Here is a 19,443-nt window from a genome sequence, read left to right on the forward strand (position 1 = left end):
GTGAAGTGGTGGTGGTGTTCACTTCCTTTCATCTTTTTCGGTGATCTCATTGTATTGCACAGTCCTCCCCCTCCCCTGTGCACTGTGACAATAGCAGGCAGCTTCTTATCTTCCACGAATGTTTCCCACAAGGAGTGGCATGGCTGGCCCCTGGCTCAACTTGTGTGGCTGTCACAGGCTGGGGTTAGCTAGCTGTTGCACATGCAGTGCAGTGGCAGCTGGTGCCCCATGTAATCCATGTGGGCTGCAGGTCTTCGTTTCCTGTCATTTGGGGTTTTAAAGAGGGGGAAAACTGGGACTCGGGGAGGGGGCTGTCACAGGGAAACATTTTGCTGGAGGATGCAGGAGACTGGTGCAGAGCTCCTTTCATAATGAAAACCTCTCCTGTGCTACCAAGGGCAGGGCGGGAGGGAAGGTTTACTTGTGTGTGATGCTGCTACAGCATGAGCTGGGCCTCTAAGAATAATTCTGGCCTAGCATCGACATAGGCCTGGTTTTCCTCCCACAGAATGGCCCAGCCAGAGGAAGGATGGTTCAGTGGTTAGGGTGCTAGCCTGTGACTTAAGAGGCCCAGGTTCAATTTCCTGTGCGATCTGTGGCAAGTTTGTGCCTTGGTTCTCCATCTGTACAACGGGTATCGCAGCCCTGCCGCATGGGGGTGTTGTGAGGAGAAACACCTGAAAAGATTTTGAGGTGCTGAGGGATGACAGTGTTGGGGGCCAGCTAAGAACCATTGCTAGATCCACAGGAGCAGATGAGGGTTGGCCGTTACCATGATGTGTTGAGGAACCTGCATTGGCTAAACCTGCTGCTGATGCAAACTCCCACCACTTTCTGCCGTTTCCTCATTCCCACACAGCCCTTTCCGGGCCTTCTGCCAAGTGAATGATTGTACAGCAGTTAAATAGAACTCGGAGGGAAGCCCTCTTTTATCAGAGTACATTGAACAACCTCTCAGCTTGCTTCCTGAGGGCAGAGCTCACAGTATCTTGGTACGTGTATCACAGAATCTCTTGACCTGCTGTTTACAAACAGGGAAGAATTGGTAGGGGAAGTAGACGTGGGTGGCAACCTAGGCAGCAGTGACCATGAGATAGCTGAGTTCAGGATCCTGACAAAAGGAAGAAAGGAGAGTAGCAAAATATGGACCCTGGACTTCAGATAAGCAGACTTTGACTCCCTTAGGGAATCGATGGGCAGGATCCCCTGGGATGCTAATATGAGGGGGAAAGGAGTCCAGGAGAGCTGGCTGTATTTTAAAGAAGGCTTATGGAGGGCGCAGGAACAAACAATCCTGATGTACAGAAAGAATAGCAAATATGGCAGGCGACCAGCTTAGCTTAACAGTGAAAGCTTCGGTGAGCTTAAACATAAACAGGAAGCTTACAAGAAGTGGAAACTTGGATAGATAACTAGGGAGGAGTATAAAAATATTTCTCGAGCATGCAGGGAGCATATAATCAGGAAAGCCAAATCACAATTGGAATTGCAACTAGCAAGGGAAGTGAAGGGTAACAAGAAGGGTTTCTACAGGTATGTTAGCAACAAGAAGAAGGTCAGAGAAAGTGTGGGACCCTTACTGAATGGGGGAGGCAACATAGTAATAGATGATGTGAAAAAAAGCTGATGTACTCAATGCTTTTTTTGCCTCAGTCTTCACAGACAGGATCAGTTCCCAGACTGCTGCACCAGGCAACACAGTATGGGGAGGAGGTGAGCAGCCCCCAGTGGTGAAAGAACAGGTTAAGGACTATTTAGAAAAGCTGGACATTCACAAGTCCATGGGTCCAGATCTAATATATCCAAGGGTGCTGAGGGAGTTGGCTGATGTGATTGCAAAGCCATTGGCCATTATCTTTGAAAACTTGTGGCAATTGTGGGATGTCCCGGACGATTGGAAAAAGGCAAATATAGTGTCCATCTATCAAAAAGGGAAGAAAGAGAACCCAGGGAACTACAGACAAGTCAGTCTCACTTCAGTCCCCGGCAAAATCATGGAGCAGGTCCTCAAGGAATCCATTCTGAAGCACTTGGAGGAGAGGAAGGTGATCAGGAACAGTCAACATGGATTCACCAAGGGCAAGTCATGCCTGACCAACCGGATTGCCTTCTATGATGAGATAACTGGCCCTTTGGATATGGGGAAAGCAGTGGATGTGATATATCTTGACTCCACATCCACCGCTTTCCCTATATCCAAAGGGCCAGTTATCGCATCATAGAAGTGGGGGGAGGAATAGCTCAGTGGTTTGAGCATTGGCCTGCTAAACCCAGCATTGTGAGTTTTCAATTGAGGAGGAGGCACTAGGGGATCCAAAAAAAAAAATGTAGTGAAGGCAGGGGGGGGGCTGGATGACCTACCTCAAGGTCCTCCCCCTTTCTAGGAGAGATATATATCAATTATTACCTTTTAGAAGGCAATCAGGTTGCTGCATTTTAAGTATTTTAGCAAAATGTTTCTATGAAAATCAACAAAGGAAAGTGAGAAGTAGGGTTCAAGGGGCACTTAAAGGATACACAGGTCTTGTAGGGAGAAGCAGTTGTGCGGAGACAGAATGAAGGATGGAAATATAGAAAATAAAGAGAAGAGGGGACTGCGGCTGGAGAATCAGAACAAAGGACAATAGCAACATCCGACGAAGTGGGTATTCACCCACGAAAGCTCATGCACTAATGCGTCTGTTAGTCTATAAGGTGCCACAGGATTCTTTGCTGCTTTTAAGACCCAGACTAACACGGCTCCCCCTCTGATACTAGCAACATGTAGTTCTCATGGAGCATTTCTCTTCTGTAGATCTCTTTATAGGTGGGGAAGAAGAGTCACAAGGACGCAAAGTGATGCCCAAAAGTCACACAGCAGCCCAAGGGTTAGAACCTCCATATCCCAAATGCCAGTCCAGCATGCTATGCCACGATACTACGCCACACTGCCCCCCAAGCCTCTGGAGACTGTTTCTGTGTGGAGTGTCTGGCACGATGGGGCCCTGATCTCAGCTGGGGCCTCTAGGCACTACAGGAACACCCACAAACACTAAGCCTGGCTTTCACACAAACAAATCGTACTGATATTTAAGGAAGGGAGCACCGGCACAACATGTGACTTACAGAAGCCTGTGAGCTGAGTGAACCTAGCCCTGCCCATAATCACAGCGAGCTCTTCACTGCTCGTCTCTAAGCTGGAAGCTGTCAGCCAGCCCAGGAGTAAGGGGCGATTCTGACATTGCAAATATTCCAGCGGGTCCCACTCATTGCCGGTGATTCTGCTGAGCAGAGGGGAAAGTGGGCCGCTACCGGCCAGTATGGTGTACCGGTAAGAAGTGGCTGCCAGTACAGACCCGTACACAGCTGACGTTAAAGCGCTGCCAGAGCGCCTGGTGGCGTGGCCTGGGCAGCGCTGAAGGGAGGCTGACCCAGCCCCACCCCTTCTGCCTGAGGCCCTGCCCTTCTGCTCAAGGCTCCACCCCCTTCCAGTAAGAGTTTTAAGTTACTTTCACCCCTGCTTCTGATGAGCAAGGAAGCAGTGGCCACGTGGAAGCTCAGTCTCTCCGCTTGACAGCCATGGATCCTAATGCCGCAGCCCTTGGGAACCTGGGAACCCAGCCTGGGCAGTGATGTTGCTCCCAGCCACCATGCCTAAGCAGACACCAGACCTTAACAATCACGTTCTACTGGTTAGTCTTCTGCACCCCTTCCTCCTCCATAGGCTACCTCCTGGGACCAGCACTAGTGGAGATGACTCACCCTGGGCCCAGCACAGGGACAGCAGGATTGGAGAAGGGTGGGCACTAGACCCCACCCCCATTTGATACTTCTCTGTACTTCCCTTCTGTTGGAGCAAAATCTTAATATGCTCCCACCACCACCCCCCACCCCTGCCAATGTGCAGAAGACCCAGGTCCCACCCTGTGCAGAGAGAGACCTTGGGGTGCAGCAGAGAATTTCAGTGGCTGCTGCATTCAGAGAGAACTGTCCACCGATGCATGTGGCCCGGTAGAGCCTGCACTGAGGGCTCTTTGTCCAGGAAATGCTGGGGCAGCTGCTCTGAATGAACAGGTTATAGGCTCTTCCAAATGACAGCTTGTTGGGAGATGAGTTGGTCCTTGCCAATGAACCTCAATATTCAATAGCTGAGGAGGGAGTGAAGGCCCCCTGCAGTGACTGCCATCCTCCACTAGCCTGAATCAATCCTGGGATGGGGTTGGTGAGCCCCCTCAAAGCAATGGATCCTGGAGTTAACTCCCCATTGAGGTGCATGGGGCAGCACACAATTCCTACAGCTGCCCAAGGTGACTGCATCTTGCTACAACCACACTGCACAACCTATGCAAGCCTCTAGTGGGCACAGGCTGGGTTCCCAGTGGGATGCAGCGTTAGATCTTAAGGTAGGGTGACCAGACAGCAAATGTGAAAAATCAGAACGGGGTTGATGGGTAATAGGAACCTATATAAGAAAAAGACCCAAAAATCATGACTGTCCCTATAAAATCGGGACATCGAGTCACCCTATCTTAGGGCAGCAAAGCGGAGAGATTGACCTTCCACATGGCCACTGCTCCTTCACTCAGCAGAACCACCAGCCATGAATCAGACCGATTGGAATGTTTGCAATGTCAGAATTGCCTGTTTTTCCTGGGCTGGCTGCCAGCTTCCAGCTTAGAGACGTGCCATGAAAACGTGTCACACCCATGCAGAGCTCTCTCGTAAGTCATGGTCCCAAATTAGCCCTTCAGGCTTGATAAACAGCATGTTTCCCTTTCCAATCAGGCATTCTGCCAAGTCTGAGAGAGACAAAACAAAGAAGTCAGAATGGAGTTCTCCCCACTCCTTCCTGCTCTGACTCAGGGATACAGTGCATTCGCCCCCTGCACTGATTTGGGGTACAGTCCCTAGCTGGTGCAATCCACTGCCCTTCCCTTGCACTGTAGCTCATGGCAAAATCCATTCCTTCCCTCCCTCTCTGTCTTCGCAGATTGGGGCTTGCCGTGACGGTCAGGTCAATTGCCCACTAGTGCCTTGCATAGAGAGGGGGGCACTGTCATTGCTGGATGCACTTGCTTCATTAAGCCAGGAATCTTGTTGCCAGGTGAACCTTCCAGACGTGGGGAGTTGCTGTAGTGCAGGAGGTAGCAAGGGTGGAGTGGTGTTGTTTGCCTACTTTAGTTAGCAGTGGTAATCTCACATTCCTCTCCTGCCCCGGGCATTGTGAGGAAAACACGCTGCCTTTGTGGTATATTTCCCAGGAGGAGTGGCATGGCTGGCTCCCGGCCCAGTTTGTGTAGCTGTCACAGGCTGGGGTTAGCTAGCTGTTACACACACGATACAGTGGCGTCTGGTGCCCGGTGTAATCCATGTGGACTACACGTCTCAGTCTTGTCACTTTGGGTTTTAAAGAGGAGGAAAGCTGGGACTCTGTGGTGCGGGACGCGATGTCACAGGGAAGCGATTCGCTGGAGGATGCAGGAGACTGGTGCAAAGCTCCTTTCATAATGAAAAACTGTCCTGTGTTACCAAGGGTGTGTGTAGGACCTTGTGCAAGCTCCCAGCACTTTCTGCTGTTTCCTTATTCCCACGCGGCCCTTTCCAGGCGTTCTGCCAAGTGAACCACCGTGCAGCAGTTAGAGCTCAGAGAGGAGAATTCTTTTACCTGAGCCACTTCTGAGCTTGCTTCCCGAGGGCAGAGCTCCCAGCATCGTGGTTCAGGAGGCTGCAATCAGAGGCTGCCTCTGGGGTGTGAGCCTGTACACAGAGTGGGGACAGACAGATGCCATGTGACTTAGTTGACAGTTGCGCAGAGCAGCCTGCCCCAGATGAGAGGGAAGTTTGATTGCTCCATACACGGGGGGAGGGGTTATTTGTTAAGACTCAGCCCTAATCTCTGTCAGACGGGGGTATCCGGCATCAGGGAAGGGGTCCCAGGTCCGAGCCATGCGCCTTGGCACAGCCGCCTGCCCGCCCTCGTGGGGGTCCTCAGAGGAACCCTGGAACAAGCACCACACTCAACAATCGCACCACACTTTTATCTAACCCAGCCAAGCCAGGGACAGACCCAAATCAGGATCTCTAGCCAGAGGTTCACATGCTCCCTCCCCCCGGCATAGCATAAAGCAAAACAGCTCTTCCCTCACCCCGCCTGGCTAGACACACACAGAGCCTCTGCCCCATGCCAACGCAATCCCCTCCCCTGCTTGGGTCAGTCCAGCTGGTCCCTGCTCTGCTCTGGTGCTGGCGTGCGGTGGGAGCTCATGTCAGTGGGTCGGGTACGTGGTCTCAGCTCCTGTCGCCGGCAGGTGGAGAGTTGACAGGAGTCCCCTGTTGCCAGGACCTGGCTCTCCTCCCTCTCTGCTCTCACTCCGGGGACAGCTCCTCACTCTTTCTTTGCTTTCTTTCTCAATTTCCCAGGCTGCTTCCCCATCTGCTCATTCCTTCCCCAGGGTCAGAGTTAATTCGGTGTGTTTGACTGGCACTGCCTCCCAATCAGGGGTGTGCAGGGTGGCAGGGAGGGGGGCTGGGGAAGGGGGAGGAGCTCTCTTGCCAGCTGCACACAGGACACTGATGCTGTATGGGATAGGAGCAGGCGGGATACATTGATTCAGGCTAGGGAGGATGCCAGTCACTGCAGGAGGCCTTCGCTCTCTCCTCAGCTACTCAAATTTGAGTTTCATTGGGAAGGTCCAATCCAGCGTCCAGCAAGCTGCCATTGGGAGGAACCTAAACCTGTTGACTCCAGGGCAGCTGTCCCTGCATGTCCTGGACAAGGAGCCCTCAGTGCAGGCTCTGCCGGGCCTTAGGCATCTCAGGTGGTTCTCTCTGAGTGCAGCAGCCACTGAAATTCCCTCCTGCCCCACCAGGTCTCCCTCTGCACCATGTGGCAGGGGTGGGATGGTGGTGAGGGGGGTGGGAGTGTTAAGATTTTGCTCCAACAGGGGAATGTGAGGGTAAGTACAGAGAGATATTTAATTGGGGTGGGGTCCAGTGCCCACACTCTTCCCACCCCTCCGTGCCTGTGCTGGTCCAGGGTGAGTCTGTGCAGTGCATCTGAACTGACACTGGACCCAGAGGTAACTCATGGGGGGGATGGAATGAAGTGATTGTTATGGTCTGGTGTCTGCTTAGCCATGCAGGGCTGGGAGGACCATCACTGCCCAGCCTGGGTTCCCAGGTTCCCAAGGGCTGCAGCATTAGGATCCAGGGCAGTAAAGCGGAGAGACTGAGCTTCCACGTGGCCACTGCTCCCTCGCTCATCAGAAATACCAGGTGTGAGTCAGACCAAATTGATTAGAAAGTTTCTGATGTCAGAATCACCCAATTCTCCTGGGCTGGTTGCCAGTTTGAGGCTCAGAAGAATGCAGCCAAGAACTCAGAGATCATTAGCACTGCTGGGTTGGCTCAGAGCACAGGCTATTATTGATCATGTGCATTGCATAATACAGGCACTCCCTTCCTAACATCCGTGGGTCGCAGGTGTGAGGATGTTTGTGTGAAAGCAGGGCTTAGTGTTTGTGTGTGTTCCTGTAGTTCCTAGAAACCCCGGTTAGCACCCCGTTGTGCTGGGTGCTGCACAGACACACAGCGAGAGACAATGTAAAAAGACAAAACAGGAAGGATTATTACCCTTTACGGATGAGCAGTTGAGGCCCAGAGAGATGTGGTGACTCCAACAGGAACCATCCCTCTATTGATGATCAAGACTTAAGAGACCCATCAGGCTCTAACACTGTTGTTAAGGATTTGAGGAAGTTGTAACTTGTGCATAGGTCAGTACAGAATTTCTATATGCTTGGGTAATCATAACTTCAACTGCAACTTTAATAAAACGTATAAAATAGACCAGACTTACTTTGTACTGGTGAATATATGTGTAGTCAGTCCCCTTGGTTTTTGTGTTCCTAGAGACTCTAACTCTAAAACAAGTAGCAGAGGTGACTTTCACTCAGTTATTAAGCTTGAAACTGTAGCCACCAGAGTCAAACCCAGAGTGGTGTTATACCACTTTATAAAATTCACTTTCAATAAAATAAAAGGCTACATGGGACTTTAACAATGATTCCGGCCTAGCGCTGACATAAGTCTGGTTTTCCTCCCAAAGCAAGGCCCAATCAGAGGAAGGACAGTTTAGTGGTTAGGGTGGTAACCTGTGACTCGAGAGGCCTAGATTCAATTCTCCATCCTTCCAATGCAGATCTCAGCCCTCTCTTACGGGGTGTTCTGAGGAGAAACACCTGAAAAGATTGTGAGGTGCTGAGGGATGACAGTGTTGGGGACCAGCTAAGAACCATCGCTAGATCCACAGGAGGAGATGGGGGTTGACCGTTATCATGATGTGTGGAGGAGCCTGCATTGGCTAAACCTACTGCTGGTGCAAACTCCCACCACTTTCTGCTGTTTCCTTATTCCCACATAGCTCTTTTCGGGCCTTCTGCCACGTGAATGATCATAGAGCAGTTAAACAGAGCTCCAAAGGGAGCCTATTTTTAACACAGTCCATTGAACAACTTCTGAGCTTGCTTCCTGAGGGCAGAGCTCCCAGCATCTTGGTACAGGAGGTGGCTAACAGAGGTTGCCAGGTGTGTGCAAATTTATAGACAGAGGAAGAACAGATCCCTGCCTTTGTGATGTGGGTAAATGGCTGAACAGAGCAGCCTGCCCCAGATGAGAGGAAAGTTTAAATACTCCATACGGGGAGGTGGGAGGGGGTTAAGATTCAGCCCTAACCAATGTTAGTTCGGGGTAGAGTTGCCAACTCTGACTGAAGCTATTCCAGGAGATTTTTTCCCCAGCATGACATAATGTCATTTTCTTAAAATACCCTGTTAAAATCTCCCGGATTGCTTTCAGTAGTCACCGAGAGATCAGGGCTGATTCTGGGAGACTCCAGGCCAATACTGAAGGGTTGGCAACTCTGGGGGCAGGGGTATCCAGGTCAGGGATGGGGTCCCAGCTTCCAGCCATGCGCCTTGGCATGACCACCCGCCCTCCCTCCTGGGGGCTCAGAGTAACCCTGAAACAAGCACGGCACTCAGCAATCACACAACGCTTTTATCCACCAGTTAAGGGAGGTCAAGACCGAATTCAGAACCGTGACCACCATGTTCAGACTATCCCGGCCTGGATGGTACACCGATGATACCCAGGCCTGAAGCAGGCGGATCCAAAGTCTGGCATGCCTGGTTACGTAAGTGCACAACGCCATGTGTCCCAAAAGTCCAAGTCACATTCTTATCGTGGAAGTTGGTAAGCCTTGGAGGCTGCAGATGATGTTTGCAATAGTCTGAAAATGAGTATCTGGCAGAAGGGTGTGGGCGAGTCTGGAGTCTAAGACTTCCCCGATAAACTCTATTCTCTGGGTTGGCTCCAGAGTAGACTTTTCTCTGTTGAGTAAGATGCCCAGCTTGTGGAATGTGCACAGGGTGAGTTGGACGTGGGATTGAATTTCTTCCCTGGTGTGGCTGCGAACTAGCCAGTCATCTAGATACGGGAACACCTGTATCCTTTGTCAATGAAGGTAGGCTGCCACTATGGCCATACATTTGGTAAACACGCTCGGAGCTGTGGACAGCTCGAAGAAAAGGACGGAAAATTGGTAATGTACATAGTTTACTACATATCGAAGGAAGCGCCTGGGCGGAGGGTAGATTGCTATGTGAAAATATGCATTCTTCATATCGAGGACGGCGTACCAGTCTCCAGGATCCAGGGAAGAGATAATGGTCCCCAATGAGACCATGCGGAACTTCAACTTTACCATGAATTTGTTGAGTCCGTGCAGATCTAAAATGGGTCGAAGTCCCCCTTTTGTCTTGGGGATCAGGAAATAGCGGGAGTAAAACCCCCTGCTCCTTAAGTCTGATGGAACCTCCTCTATCGCTCCCATGGAGAGGAGCGTAAAAACCTCCTGTATAAGGAGTTGCTTGTGAGAGGGGTCTCTGAAGAGGGACAGGGCGGGAGGATGGGAGGAGGGGGACAAAGAAAATTGGAGAGCATATCCCCTTTCCACCGTGCGAAGAATCCATCAGTCCGAGGTTATAAGGGACCACGCATGGTGGAAATGGGAGATCCCGAAATAAAGGGAATGGATCCTGGGTGGTGGCTAGTACGCCGTCCTCGGGCGCACCTTCAAAAATTTTGTCTGGGCCCTGAGGATGGTCTAGGAGGGCCTTGGTTCTGACTAGGCTGGTGGCCGGTGGATCTCCTTCTACCACCTTGTCCACATCTTCTGGAAAAGTCTTGTCTTGGATGAGGGGGAGGGTAGAACCTTTGGGGCTGTGGTCTAAAGGGCCTGCGCTGGGGTCCTGGGACATGCATCCCTAGGGAGCACTTGATGGTTCTGGAATCCTTAAGGCTCTGTAACCGAGAGTCCGTTTTATCCGAGAACAGGCCCTGACCATCAAATGGCAGATCTTGAAGGGTCTGCTGCAGTTCTGGCGGTAAGCCAGACACTTGCAGCCAGGAAATGCATTGCATAGCTATGCCCGATGCTAGTGTGCTAGTGGCAGAGTCCGCTACGTCTAGAGAGGCCTGTAAGGAGGTCTAGCCACCTTTTTACATTCTTCCACTAAGGCCCCAAACTCATCCCTCAAGTCTTGGGGGATCAACTCCTTAAATTTACCCATGGAGTTCCATGAGTTGTAGTCATAGCGGCTCAAGAGCACCTGTTGGTTAGCGGCTCTGAGCTGCAGACCCCCCGCTGAGTAAATTTTGCGTCCAAACAAATCGAAGCACTTGGCGTCCTTAGATTTGGGCGCTGCAGCCTGTTGGCCATGGCATTCACTTGCGTTCACTGAAAACACCACTAGTGAACACGGCTGAGGGTGGGTGTAGAGATAATCATAGTCTTTGGCGGGGACAAAGTATTTCCTCTCTACCCCTCTGGCAGTAGGTGGGATAGAAGCAGGGGTCTGCCAAAGCGTGTTGGCGTTAGCCTGAATAGTGTGGATAATGGGTAATGCTACCCGGGATGGGGCATCAGCTGAGAGGATGCTCACCACCAGGTCCTCCAACTCCACTATCTCCTCTGCCTGAAGATCCATGTTACGTGCCACCCTACATAAAAGGTCTTAAGGTCAGATGTCCAGGATCCATTGTACCGGGGGTATGGAGGCACCTGCGCCAACTCCTACGCAGGCCCCTGACCCCAGTACAATGGATCCTGGACATCAGCACCCCTCACAACTGGACCCGCCACAGGATCCATTAGCCCCTGAAGCATCCTCCTCATCTTCTGAACGTGCTGAGCGGGAGGCCACCGGAGGAGCCCCTTGGGCTTGGTGATAAGCCCATGGGGTCCAAAAAGGCCAGTGTGCAAGATCCTGTCTAGGGTCTTCGGCCCCATCCTGCCAATGGCCAAGATCGTCCACTGCCTGACCTGGAGCAGGATAGGCTGAACAGGAGGCACCGTCAGACCAGGGGCGGCTCTAGCCATTTCGCCACCCCAAGCATGGTGGCACGCCGCGGGGTGCGCTCTGCCGGTCGCCGGTCCCACGGCTCCGGTGGACCTCCCGCAGACGTGCCTGCGGAGGATCCGCTGATCCCACGGCTCCGGTGGACCTCCCGCAGGCGTGCCTGCGGATGCTCCACCGGAGCCGCGGGACCAGTGGACCCTCCACAGGCACACCTGTGGGAGGTCCACCGGAGCCACCTGCTGCCCTCCCGGCGACCGGCAAAGCGCACCCCGTGGCATGCCGCCTCAAGCACGTGCTTGGTGTGCTGGGGCCTGGAGCCGCCCCTGCATCAGACTGCGAAGAGCGAGAGGCGGATCGTGAGGGCCAGGGCAGTGCGGAGTGTGCCTGCGTTGACTCCGCTGGGAACGGTGCCATGTGGTGCTCGCCCACAGGTGTGTGGTCGCTGCGTAGTGCCGGGGAGCGGTATAGGGATCGAGAACAGTGCCGATAGTCATGCTGGTACTGAGATACAGACCTGGATCGCGATGAAGACCGTCTGTGGGAGCAGTGCTGGGAGTGGCTTCTCGAGCGGGATCGACGCTCATACCGGTGCAGGGAAGTCCGAGTGGTACCGAGGCACTCAGTGCCAGAACTTGGCATGCCGAAGGAGGCTCCGGGCTGAGGGCTGCCTCCATGAGGAGCTGTTTGAGCCTAAAGTCCTGCTTCTTTTTGGTTCGAGGTCGGAAAGCCTTGCAGATCTTACACTTTTCAGTCTGGTGAGACTCCCTGAGACACTTTAAACAAGAGTCGTGGGGATCCCCTGTTGGCATAGGCTTAGAGCAGGTTGAGCACAGTTTAAACTCCAGAGCCTTGGGCATGAGCCCAGGCAGCACGCCGGGGGGAAGAGGGGGAGAAACCCCCTTTCTGCCCGCTAACTTCACTGATAAACTACTCTAGAACAACTACTAAACTACACTAAATCTATAACTATACAACTGGCAAACTATTTACAACAATATCTAACAGGAAAAGCTAGGGAGAGTGGAAGACAGCTATGCCACGCTCCACCGTTCCAATGACCATCATGGACGGTAAGAAGGAACTGAGGGGGCACTGGGTCGGCTGGGGTATATGTCCAGTGCCATAAGTCGCCACTCCAGGGGGGCCCACAGCCGACCCACCGGGTGTTGCTAGGGTAAAATTTCCCCGACAATCGTGCACACGGCGTGCACACCTAATTGGAATCGATATGAGCAAGCACTCGAAGAAGAAGTGATTGTTATGGTCTGGTGTCTGCTTAGCCAGGCAGGGCTGGGAGAACCATCACTGCCCAGCCTGGGTTCCCAGGTTCCCAAGGGCTGCAGCATTAGGGTCCATGGCTGTAAAGTAGAGAGACTGAGCTTCCACATGGCCACTGCTCCCTCGCTCATCAGAAATACCAGGTGTGAGACAGACCGATTTGATTAGATTTTCTGATGTCAGAATCACCCAATTCTCCTGGGCTGGTTGCCAGTTTGAGGCTCAGAAGAATGCAGCCAAGAACTCAGAGATCATTGGCACAGCTAGGTTGGCTCAGAGCACAGGCTATTATTGGTCACATGCATTGTATAATACAGGCACTCCCTTCCTAACATCCGTGGGTCGCAGATGTGGGGATGTTTGTGTGGAAACAGGGCTTAGTGTTTGTGTGTGTTCCTGTAGTTCCTAGAAACCCCGGTTAGCACCCCGTTGTGCCGGGCACTGCACAGACACACAGCGAGAGACAGTCCCTGCCCCAGCTGAGATCCAGCAAGAGACAGTCCCTGCCCCAGCTGAGATCAGGGCCAGGCGCTGCACAGACACACAGCGAGAGACAGTCCCTGTCCCAAAGAGATGACAATGTAAAAAGACAAGACAAGCAGGAAGGATTATTAACCTGTACAGATGGGCAGTTGAGGCCCAGGGAGATGCACTGACTTGTCCATGGTCGCCCAGGGAATCTGTGGCAGACATGGGGATTGAATCTAGGTTTCCCAGTCTTGTGCCTTAACCACAAAACCATCCTTCCCCAGCAGGACTGACTCATGCGTGTAAGTGTGTGTGGACTGACACAGCAAGTATGTTGCTAGCCCCTCTGCCTGCATTGACACCTAGGGACAGTATTCCAAAGCACTGCAAACAGGTGCGACCACCCCCGCCATGGCTGCCACACCAGTGATCAACCAGGCATGGCCAGAGCTAGAGACTTACTGCAGCTTGAGCTAGAGTCAGGCTGAGTAACTAGGGGCTGTAACACACTCAGCTCCTCTGGGGAGGGGCTGAGCAGTGGGTTACACAGGGTGTCTGGAGAGAAGAAAATGCAGGGTGTGTTTACCCAGCTTCTCCCCCCCTCTCTTCTCCCCATTGACTTCAGGGTGTCTCTCCCGCTGAGTGCAGACCCCCTCTCCACTCTGCATCCATCTGGGGTTTAGCCGTGGCGTTCAGTAAACACTCAGCCAGCACTGGCTTTACTCAGTGACTGTGTCCTTCTACGGATCAGCTCTGCACTACTGGTTCCACTGGGTTCATGTCAGACATTGCTTCCCCACAGCAATGTCTGCAGGGTGACCTTGCCCAGTCACTCGGCGCTCTCATCCCCCGCATGTCCACCATGCTGGTGACTTTTGCAGGGGGTCCTTATCATAGCTGGCAGTGAGGGCTTTAAGGTGTACGGGGGAGAGTGATCGGGGTGGGTCTTGTATGTCACTCTCTGGTCATGAAAGAGTGATGGGGACACCCCTCTGTGCCCTGGAGCTGACATTATCATTGCAGCCAGATAAAGGAAATGTACTTGGCAGAGCTGAGTTACTGTACAACAATACCCAAGCCCGCAGAAGTCTGGCTTGGCTGGCAGGCTGCCCAGCTACTTCTGAGCAATATAAGTGCCCAGCATTCCTGACGGCAGTACATCTTGGCTCAGTCTCATACTCCAGCATGTGCATCCACACTGCTGTTTAATACCTCTCCCGCTCCTGCCTTGCCAGCAGCTCATCTCACTATCTGGAGCTCTGCTGGGCTGGTTTTGCCGAGAGCGCTCTGCTTGCCAACAGCCCAGGGTATCTCCCCCAAGGTAAGATGCAAATTGTATTGCCATATAGAAATGGGGGGAGACTTCTTGTTGTTGTTGCTGAAGTGCTAACATTGTGCTTGGTGTGGAACGTGTCTGTTTCATCAGAGCATTCTTCCTCCATACCCGTTGCCTGGGTCCATTGGGGGCAGGGCTATGAGATGCAATGTGATATGGTGGCTGAAGCCCTAGAGTGGGTCTGGGAATAATATATGGCTGAGGGGGCGACTGAGGGTTTCAAAGTGCTGGAGGGGGCTGTGGGTTGAGGCAGGGGGTTAGGGTGTGTGAGGGGGCTCTTGGGTGGGGCCAGGGATGAGGGTTTTGGGGTGCAGGAGGGGGCTCTAGGCTGCGGGGGGAGACCAAGGAATTCAGAGTGTGGGAGGGGGCTGTGGATTGAGGTAGAGGGCTGGGGTCAGGGGCGGCTCTACGAATTCCGCTGCCCCAAGCAGGGCGGCGCGCTGCGCCGCTCGTGCTGCCGGGTGCCGGTCCCGCGCCTCCGCGGGACCTCCCACAGACGTGCCGCTGGTCCCGCGCCTACGGTGGAGCTTCCGCAGTCATGCCTGCGGGAGGTCTGGTCGTCCCGCGGCTCCGTTGGACCTCCCGCAGGCATGACTGCAGAAGGTCCGCCAGACCTGCCTGCCGCCCTCCAGTTAAAATGCCGCCCCACGCGCGTGCTTGGCACGCTGGGGTCTGGAGCCAGCCCTGGCTGGGGTGTGGGAGAGGGTGAGGGCTCTGGGCTGGGGGTGCTGGCTCTGGGGTGGGGCTGGGGATGAGAGGTTTGGGGTGGAGGAGGGAGCTCCACGTTTGGGAGGGCTCAGGGCTGGGGCAGACGGTTCAGGTGCAGGACCCGCTGGCTGCTTCCCAGGAGCAATGGACCATGGACCTAGGACAGGCAGGGAGCCTGCCTTAGCCATGCTGAGCCACTGACTGGCAGCCACCCCAGATAAGCCTGCACCCCACTCTCCAAGCCCAAGCCCCAGACTTCTTCCCCATCTGTAAAGTGCTTTGAGATCTATGGACAAAAAAACTAGATGTTGCTATTATCCTTTGTTCTGATTCTCCAGCCCTAGTCGCCATCGTCCTCTTTAATGTTCTATATTTCCATCCTTCAGTCTGTCTCCGTGCAACTACTTCTCCCTACAAGATCTGGGCAGCCTTTTAAGTCCCCTTTGAATCCTACTTTTCTTTCTGCTGTGTTGATTTTCATCGAGACACTTTGCTAAATAATTAAAATGTAACCAAGTGATTCCTATGTTAATTAACACATTTCGAAGACTCCGCATGCTGCGTTGTTGTAGCCACGTTGGTCCCAGGATATTACAGAGACAAGGTGGGTGAGGTGATATTAGGGTGACCAGATGTCTTGATTTTGTTGGGTCAGTCCCAATATTTGGGGCTTTGTCTTACATAGGTGCCTATTTACCCCCCCCTCCCATTTTTCGTACTTGTTATCTGGTCACCCCATGTAATATCTTTTACTGGACCAACTTCTGTTGGGGAGAGAGAAAAACTTTCAAGCTTACTCAGAGCTCTTCGTCAGTTTTCCAGACCTGAAAACGAGCTCTGTGTAGCTGGAAAGCGTGTCTCTCTCACCAACAGAATTTGGTCCAATGAAAGATATCACCTCACCCATGGGCCTAGTCTGTCTAAAGATGGAGCATTTCATTTACCCCAATGTGTCCGACCAAGCTGCCATCAGAGATACGTCAAGGAAACTGACTTGCAGCTCACTTTCACTGTACAAATCTCATACATTATGTGACTTAGGAAATATTATAATTAAGATAAGACGACACTGAGGAAATCGCTAAATAGAAACCCTGTTTCCAGTCTGGAAACTTATTAGGCTTGCCAGGGGTTGCTGTGAGGGGAAATCTCCCACTTACAAAGTAACAGATTTATCAAGATAAAGAAGCCCAGAACACTGCTTCTGGCAGGATGCCTGATTCTCTGCAGGATGCTTGCTCAGGGCTGTGAGCGCTGATGTACTCAGCTGGGCCCTGGCAGCCCTGTTAAGGCTGGGAGGAGTGAGACTGGCTGCTGCATGCAGGGAGAGGGAGATTTCGTTGGTAGTTGAAGCTTTATTTCTAAATCAGGTGTGAGGTGCAGTGTTTGAAATGGGGGAAGGGGGAATCATCCAAATCCAGCTGCATGGATTATAAGTTTTTTTTTTTGCTGTGGGGAGGCATTCTCTCCCTGCACCGTCTCCCTACCGACTCACCGCTGGTGCTACACACGTTCCAGGTGGCAGTCAGTATTTCACATCCTAGAGGCCAAGCCCCTTGTAAGTACCCTATAGACTAGATCCCCTCCCCAGCCCAACACACAGATCCAGCATGTGGGTCTCAGTGTGGTGCATGCCTTCTTATGGCCAGGAGATGAGAGGAGTTGGTTTAGGAAGCAGGCAAGGTGCGCCCCTCGTTCTGTCTGCCTCTTTTCCTGTCCTGCAATAGTTGTATCAGGCCAGGAAGTTTGAGAATGAATGTGGCAACTCGTATGGGGTCCTTTGTAGGGCTTGATCCAAAAAGCTTCCCTTTCCTTATAGTATTTCATTGACAAGTGTGGGCAGGTGTTCAGTTAGCATATTCCTGCCCCTTCATGCAGACTGCATATAATCTCGGTCTCATCTCTAGTGATGGTCAGTCCTGCCACATACCCCGGCCACAATCTCACGACAGACGTTTTTATTCTCTGAGATGCTTTGATCTCAATCAGAGGAGCGTTCATCTCTTCCTCAGTTAATATCTTCCTATTTTCCCATCTCCTCACCCGTTGTCATTCCCACCCGAGTTTCCAATTGTCCAGTTCTGGCCAGGTCATCAGTGATCTCACTCATGTGTTGGAATCGATTGAACTGTCAGCCTATTTCCTTGTTTTCACATCCTCCGAGCCTGCTTATCAATTGCATTATTGACAGCGTTCTCAGTCCATCTCCTTGCAATTACTTCTGCTTTAGGGTGAGATCCACTCCTGCACAGAGAGCCAGCATGATGCCTGTGCAGCATTTAAGTCTTGCACAGGGGTAAATGTCCCCCCGAGTGAATATCCTTTCACACCCCCTACAAAGCTGCCCTCTGTAGCAGGAATCCTGGGGCTTCCCTTTCTCTCTCCAGAAGTTCTTACAGCCACATACATTTTTCATTCAATAATTAAAATGCAACTAGATGGTTCCTAACTGAATGAGATGCAAAGAGTCAGCAGCTCAGTTTCTTTCAGGAGCAGGGTGGGGGGGGCAATGTTTGCAGGGTGAATTTTCTCCAATGAGTGTGCTGTCTGTGACGGACTCCCCTACACCATGTCCCTGATGGTGGAGGTGTCAGCAGGGCTGCACCCCCGATAGTAGGAACATAAGGGAAGGGGTTTAGCATACATGCGGCCAGGAGATTGGGGGTGATTTTGTCAGTGAAGGTGAGGCAGGAATATACTTTGAGGTCAGGTCATTTGGAAGTCACATAGCACTACTGCCTCATAACATTTCAAGCCACCCAGCACATGACTGGAAGTTCAAAGTGTTGCAGATCTCTGGATGGTGAGTCATTCGCAATCTGTAATAACCAGACATCCTGCAAATCCCACATAAAGCCTTGATGTGGGATTTATGTGTTGCATTGCCCTTGCCCAGCTTAAATTTCATCCTGAGTGAATATCCCAGTAGCCAGATTCTGGTACTTTTCTTTCCCTCTTAGCCAAGAACCTTTTATACTGAAACTTTTGATTCAAGAATTAGAATGCAGTGAAATGATTCCGAAGTGGAGTGGCTTGCAGAGCTCCAGCACCTCAGTTTCTTGACATCTTTTTCTTATTTAGAAGAAGGATCACCTAGTGGTTAGGGCACTAGCTAGGCCTTGGGGCACTCAGCTTCAATCCCCTGCTCCACCGCAGACTTCTTGAGTGACTTTGGGCAAGGCACTTAGCCTCTCTGTGGCTTGGTTTCCCGATCTGTACATTAGGGGTAACAGCAGTTGCCTATCTCAAAGGGATGTTGGGAGGGTGAGTACATGTGAAGCACTTGGAATCTATTGATGAAAAGCACTAGATAAGAAATGAGTGTTATGTTATTAGAGATGTATTAATTTTTATTATTATTTCTATGGCTGTAGCACCCAAAGGCCCAAATGAGGGTGCAGGCTGCCCATTGTGCTGTGCACTGTCAAACAGATTATAGGGTTGAATTGATCCTGCCCCACTGAAGTCCATGGGAGTTTTATAAGGGCTCATCTACACAGGGAAATTGACAGCAGTAGCTATTCTGGAGAGCAAGTGGACACTCTCTTCTGGAACAAACGCCACTTTATTCTGGAATAATTAGTGCAAAATCCCAAGTAGAGTAATTCTTCCGGAATAAAATCATTTTTTTCCCACAATACCATCTGAACAGGGAGCTGGTCTGAAATAGCGTATTCTGAAATGGTTATTCCGGTCAATTTCCCTATGTAGCCAAGCGCTGAGTGTTTAAAAGTGTAGCTGAGTCAGCGAGAAGCTGTTGGCAGTGACTGAGTTGGGACGAATGATTTACAGCTGTGACGTAACGCACACCACAATTATCTGTGGTTCGCCGCACATAAGCTTGGAAGTTTACAGACACAGGCGTCTGCTGCCCGGGCTGCTCCAGCAGTAGGAGGCTCAGCCGGATTTGACTGAGTGACACAATTATGCAGCCATCCATGGTGTGTTTAAGTGGGCATAGTGAGCTCTGAAATACACTGCTGCCTCCTAGGGTTTTTTCCCAGGAGCCAGATCACTATTAATTTATAGTTCAGTAGCACGTGATCAGGGATCAGGGCCCCCAAATTCAAGTCTGACTACCACACCAAAGAAGGGGCGGGGTTTATTTCCTATTATGTGGTGGTTACAACAGAGTCTTCATGAAACAGCCACAAGCAGGGGACAAAAAGTCCCCAGTGTATTTGTGGGTTACGCTCTGATTTTAGTGACTGTCTGGCTCTTACCTTGCACTCTTCATTGAATTAATGGAAAACT

General features: G+C 51.8%; 1 protein-coding gene across 11 annotated transcripts in view; it reads left to right on the forward strand.

Annotated features, from left to right (window-relative positions):
• LOC120392407 (C-type lectin domain family 2 member D-like) overlaps positions 1-19,443 on the forward strand; it is a 73,961-nt gene that overhangs the window by 44,178 nt on the left and 10,340 nt on the right. Inside the window, exon 1 of one of the 11 annotated variants that reach the window (XR_005591688.1) lies at positions 14,324-14,466. The exons of 9 other annotated variants lie outside the window; for them this stretch is intronic. The gene's annotated coding sequence lies outside the window, so the exon portion shown is untranslated. Of the gene's footprint in view, positions 1-14,323; positions 14,467-19,047; positions 19,131-19,443 lie in introns of those variants that run through there. One more of the 11 variants, XR_005591685.1, reaches the window with a different exon arrangement.

The sequence above is a fragment of the Mauremys reevesii genome, unplaced genomic scaffold (assembly GCF_016161935.1).
Source record: "Mauremys reevesii isolate NIE-2019 unplaced genomic scaffold, ASM1616193v1 Contig1, whole genome shotgun sequence".
Classification (NCBI taxonomy): domain Eukaryota; kingdom Metazoa; phylum Chordata; order Testudines; family Geoemydidae; genus Mauremys; species Mauremys reevesii.